Genomic DNA, 6,689 nt, shown 5'->3' on the forward strand with positions numbered 1-6,689 from the left:
GCCGATTGAAGGTGCACGAGATAGCTGAAACAGTAGGCATCTCAAAAGACCGCATGGGTCATATCCTGCATGAAATTTTGGGCATGAGAAAGCTGTCGGCGCGATAGGTGCCGCGTTTGCTCATTCCGGACAACAAGCGCAACCGTGAGACCACTTCAGAGCAGTGTTTGACGCTGTTTAAGCGCAATCCGAAGGAGTTTCTGCGTCGTTTCGTGATTATCGACGAAACATGGATCCACTGATACACACCAGAGACCAAGGAACAGTCGAAACAGTGAACTTCACCCGGCAAACCTGCTCTGAAGAAGGCGAAGACTGTTCTATCGGCCGGAAAGGTGATGGCCACCGTTTTCTGGGATTACAAGGTGTGATCTACATCGACTACCTGGAGAAGAGCAAAACGATCACAGGGCTTTATTATGCCGAATTGTTGGGCCAATTCGACCCCGAATTGCAGAAAAAACGGCCCCATTTGGCGAAGAAAAAAGTGCTCTTCCACCATGACAACGCACCGGCTCACACCTCCGCCGTCGCCACGGCCAAATTGGTCGAATTGCACTACGAACTGCTGTTCCATCCATCGTATTTTCCAGATTTAGCCCCGTGCGACTTTTTTGTTTCCAAACTTAAAAAAGACACTCGCCGAGCAGAAATTTGAGTCGAATAAGGAGGTTATCGCCGCCACGGAGGCCTACTTTGCAGACCTCGAGAAAACGTATTTTTCAGATGGGTTAAAGAAGTTGGAGCATTGCTGAGTCAAGTGTATCGAGCTAAAAGGAGACTATGTTGAGAAATAAATCGCCACTTTTCCAAAATTTTCGTTTTTCTTTTGTAGGCTAAGTATTTATCGGACTGCCCTCGTAGGTTGTGATATTTAAAAACTTAGAAACAGTAAAAAAATCATAAATTCAGTATTTTAATATTTATCCCAGTAGTTGAATCCCCTTTTTACAAGTACTTAAGTACTACACCAAATAATGAATTACTAGAGAAACTACTTATTTATCTCATTAGTACTTTATGTCTGAGCTGAATTACTGTATCCCTCAGTACTTCGGTATTTTACCATTACTTATGCAAGTATTGAAGTACTTGCACCAGTACTTCAGATTCCAGATAAAATTACTAAAATTTACTAGCTATTACTCATAGGTCAGTAGTTGAACTATTAGAGTACAAGAATGAAATACTAATCACCAGTAATAAATTACAATACTTCAGTAATAAATTACTGACCAACTAGTAATACTTTTCTATAAGGGTATACTGATCAACTAATACGTAACATCAAAGAGCATGTATTGCAAATAAAAAAAGCAAGCTTTCACGTTGTCGCGACAGTGTGTAACCGCTTTTCCAACGTAGCTGCAATTAAAGAGCTAACATTACGTACAGCCGGTCCTTTGAGCCGGATGTTGTCGTGAGAGATTTTTTACACACCGCGTGCACAGCCATATTGGCACGCACCTTGAAGCATAATTCCGAATATTCGGATGCGTGAGTTGGAAGCACATATTGCAAGTATCAGCCGAAGTTATGTTAACTTGGAACCTGTCGTCTTCGGACATAACCTAAGTCGACTGAGACATACATCATAAAAAGGTTGGTCTTACATATCACACACTGCAGCATCTCAAATTTTTGCAAGCTCGGATCTGCCATTACGGACGTCGAACATTTTTGAAACTTTTATATTACTGTATGGAGGATTAACTGCTTGGACGAAAGGAGGCCTAGACAGCGTAGACGAGACACATTCAAGGCTATAGCTAACAATCATTAAAGCATCAATCTATGACTGCATTACTGCATCGATGACTTAATGTAATATACGTAACACATTTGGTATTCATTGTTAAACACAGGTAAGTCAATCGTTTTCAGTCATTGTATAAAATAGCAAGATAAGTCTTACGGAAACTAAAGCAAAAACAAGGCGAAAGAGCATAAAGGCTTCGGCCACGCGGCTCAAAACTTATTTAGAGTGTGAACAAGCGTCGCGTGCAACAAAATTTGAATTAATTGAGCGTAAGAAAAAACTAGTAGATTTATTTGAACAATATGACGAAATGCAATCGCGACTCGAATGTTTGTCGTTAGACAAGGACGCGAATTTGACTGCAGCATATGCAGAAGATCGTGCGCGCTATGAAGAAGCGTATTTTCCATTTACATGGCCTTACATGATCAGCGCATTAATGTAATTGAACAGTCTCAAGTTGAATCACAACCGAGCTAGTGGACTTAGTCAAATAGTTACGCATCAACACAATTCAGATTCGAATATTCGATTGCCAAAAATGCAGTTACCTACTTTTTCTGGTTTGTATGAAGAGTGGTATACGTTTCGTGATTCATTTGATAAGCTCATTCATACTAATAAAAAATTGTCGTCTATTCAAAAATTTTATTATTTGCCCTCATTATTAAAGGACAAGGCAGCGGAAGTCATTAAATCTTTCGTCGAGTCGTGCGGACACGACAATACCTACGTTTAAAAAACTTAAGGATTTTTTGGCAAAAAAATGTCAAGCCTTGGAAACGATTTTAAACAAAACAATGGAACGTGTGAATTCTGATGCAACAAACAGTTCACAGAAAACTAAATATCTTAGTGCACACGTAACTACAACTAATTAATCTTGTGTACACTGCAAGGGTAAGCACCTTATTTTATCACAGAAAACTTTGTAAATAAATTGCAACTTAGCAGTCGCACCCTTCACATGTCAATGTCTAGTGTAGCGGAAGAAAAGTTTAAATCAAAAAGAATAGTCAATGTTAGTTTTCGATCTCGAGTAAATGCATATACTAACAATGTTGAATGCATAGTTCTTCCCAAGATTACACAAAATCTTTCTCTAAAATTTTGTCTGATGTCAGAATTTAACATCCCATCAAATTTAGCATTAGCAGATCCTAACTTCAATATTCCAGGTAAAATTAATATGTTTATTTGAGTTTATTTATTCTGGCAGCTTACATGTATCGGTCAGATTAAGGCATGCAAGGCTCATCCTACGTTACAGAAAACAAAGCTTGGTCGCAGGTTTCACACAATTCCTTGAATGGGGCGACAGCAGTCTGTCACATTACTGCGGTTGCCAAACTTATTGAATCTATTTCGAAATGCTGGGAGATTGAACATAATATTTTTTCTGCTAATACAGGACTTCGTACTCTCAATAAGCAATTATATGAAACGCATTTTCAATAGAATGTTAGGAGTAACAATGAAGATCGGTTTATAGTTAAATTGACCATAAACAAGGAGACAATTCAACAATTAGGTGATTTTATGGAAATCGCAAGGCGTCGTTTTTTTAACTTAAAAAGGCGTCTATTAATTCAACCCGCAGTTTATTTACAGTACAAAACTTTTAGGCGCAAATATGTTAACTTAAATCACATGCGTGAAATCAAAGATTCTACAAACGAGAAATTCTCATATTATTTACTGCATCATGCGGTTCTTAAAGAAAGTAGCACTACAACGAAGTTAAGAGTAGTGTTTGATACGTCATGCCGGACCACATCAAGATTATCATTAAATAACACACTTTTAGCTGAAGACGATTGAAGACAATTTGTTTTCGATCCTCACGCGTTTTCGTACCTTTTAATATACAATGACTGCTGATATTTGTAAAATGTAACAGGCAACTTTTTATCGATGAATCTCAGATATGTTTTTAGCGTATTTTTGGCGCAAATCTCTACAAGATGATTTGAAAAGTTTCGAACTTTTTACACTTACGTATGGAACAGTTCCGGCATCATTTCTGGCAATCAGAACCATTAGAAAACTTACGCGCCAATGTTTATACCAATGTTATCAAAATATTATAACAAGAAGTTCTCGAAAAATGAAGTAAAATAATTATTTGTAAATCTTTATTTTAAATAATAGTTTTTGAAATATAGGATTTCTTTCTTCGTGTGTCTTACGCTTGTCATCAGCGCGTGGGAGTGATCTCTTTTGTATATATCATTAGATATAAGAGTTTAAAGCTAACTAATCAGACTGCGTTTAGACTTTAGATGGTCGCATGTTTGAGTTATTCGTCATTTAATTTTTTATTTGTGCGCAATTGAGACTGTAGGCAATCGATCTGTAGGCAGTATTACTTGTGTGCAATTCGTCTTGTGCGAAATATTGTCGTGTGTGCAGTTTGCCTTATAGGTAATATTACATGTGTGCAATCGTCCTTTAATTTTTTACTTGTGCGCAATTGAGGCTGTAGGCAATTGATCTGTAGGCAGTATTACTTGTGTGTAGTTCGTCTTGTAGGCAATTGGGATGTTAACAATCGATTTGTAGGCAATTGGAACCCTCTCTAACAGATGTATTGAGACAACCTTAACCACAAAAACACGAACAAACATCGATTTGAAATCGAACATCAATTTAAAACATTTAACTCTGTTTTATTTTATAGCACTATTTTATTTTATTGCATTGTGCATCATCGTAGACTTGCTATCATAATACTTTCGTTTAATACATTTTGTTTTACTGGCTATTCTTAATCTATAAATAGCATATCTATTTGCTATTTTTACATGTAAATTATGACAAAGTCAAAATATTGCTTTTGCTTAAAATATTTAAAAACTTATTAAATAAAAATTTTTTATAAATGTTTCATTGTTAACATAAAATAAAGTGTTGTTTTTATAAGTTCGCAATCGTAACAATCTCGCATTTTTTGACATATTTTGATGCGTAGAACCTAAACTTTGAATGCAATTTTTACAAAGTTTTGTATTTCTTTTTATGCAGGTTACAATATATACGGCGACACTATATAAAATGTTATTTTCTGTAGAATTTAATTCTGCTACATGCTGAGGTATAAGCTCGCACAATACAGTAGTAGTTGATTTATTACAAAACTTAAATTTGTGTTCAGTAATTACATGTAGGGATCCTGTTACAAATTGCGCATCGTCCTCTTCGTAGTTATTTAGAAATTAGACGCATATATAATTACACAGCAATTATTTTAAGATTGTTTTTAAATTGGAGAGCATTTAGTGTTACATTTTTGCTTCAAACATGAAAAAAAGATTCTCTACACAATCCTGTGTAAGTCTGCTTGTCAGTAAAAATTTAAAATTTTTTTCACGAAAGAGATAATCTGCTAATTGTAAAATAGATTTTGTTGAAATAATTACTTCCCTCTGAACAGGTTTAAAATCCCCCTTTTTAGCAACAGAAATATTAGAAAAAAATCTCTATATTTTTATTTAAAAAGGAGATAGTATTTTTATATTTCTGCAAGTCTTTGTACCCAATGAAATGCTGCAGTGCCTTGAAGTCATAACCGTGTAACATTTTTCTATTATTTTTACAAAAAAATACTGTAGTAATATAATCTGGTGTTGAATTTTCATCAGCTAGAAACTCCAAAGCAGTGCTTACTTCGTGACTCAATAAATTTTTCGCTTTGTTTACATGCATTTTTTCAAAATTATTATTCGTATCAATATCGTTTATACATAATTTTGGTGTTAATAAGAATTGAAGTTTTTTTTGCGCAACAATTAATTTTTTAAAGTGTTTTGCACGTATTATATTTGTTGGCAAATTATATTTGCGTACAATTTTTGTAGGTAGTAGAATGAATTTATTATTTAAAATACATGATTTCAAATTTTTTAATAAATGCGCTACATCCGCGATAACATATAAATAACGATTAGAATCGCATGGATGTGTGATGTAATTTACAATTCTACTGTATTTCCCAGCCGTAATTCCCAGCGTTTTCCATAAACCTTGATTGCTAGACCCCATATCGGAAGTAATGGAATTTACTGTGAGACCAATTGAATTTGCTCTGTGGAGTATGTCAAAAATTATTGGTTGTAAACTTTTACCATTAAAACTATCGCTTGTAAAAAAATAGCCAATAATTTGCTTCCAACGGCAAGCAATTCCGCATAGCATAAAAACCATAGCGTGTGATGCTATACCTGTGTTCTGGCAAAGTTACATTTCCAATGTAACTTTTAGAAGAATTCTTTTCAATCAAAAATCTTCCCTGATGTGATACTTATTTCATCATATACCAAACAACAATGTTTATCAATTTTATTTCAATCCGATACTTTTAATTAAAAAAAAATTAAAGATATCATTTGAAATGCCGCTCTCAAATTTAAAATTTTCTAGTTTTCTTCGCAAAGTTCGAAGTCCAGGCAAAGGATATTTCTGTCGACGGAGTTCTTCGTATCCAGTTTGGCCACAAGCAAATCTTAATTTTAATGCTTTGGAATGGATTTATTGCTCCACTTTTTTACTCTCTTACTTTTCCTCAAAGCAGAAATTTGATCATCAGTGAATATTTCTCGTAACTTGCTTAATAGAATTGTATAATTACTTCGATTGTTTTCTTGTTTTTTCATTTTTAATGCTTTTCTTGCTGTAAGTATGCATGTTTTATATTTTCTTAATTTGACATTTTGATTTTTTATTATACTTAATTGACCAGATATAATTTGTTTTTGTTTTTTAATCGTACGTGACATCTCTTTCCATTCACTATTTTTTTTTTTTCCAGCACTTTGTAACACTTGCAGTTCATTCTCGCTATCATTTTTTTTCTCTTCCAATCTAATAGGTCCTGTACGTTCATACAAATCTTCTCGTTTCTTTCCTTCAGCACTTACAGTTCATTCTCGCT

The sequence above is a fragment of the Solenopsis invicta genome, chromosome 8 (assembly GCF_016802725.1).
Source record: "Solenopsis invicta isolate M01_SB chromosome 8, UNIL_Sinv_3.0, whole genome shotgun sequence".
NCBI lineage: Eukaryota > Metazoa > Arthropoda > Insecta > Hymenoptera > Formicidae > Solenopsis > Solenopsis invicta.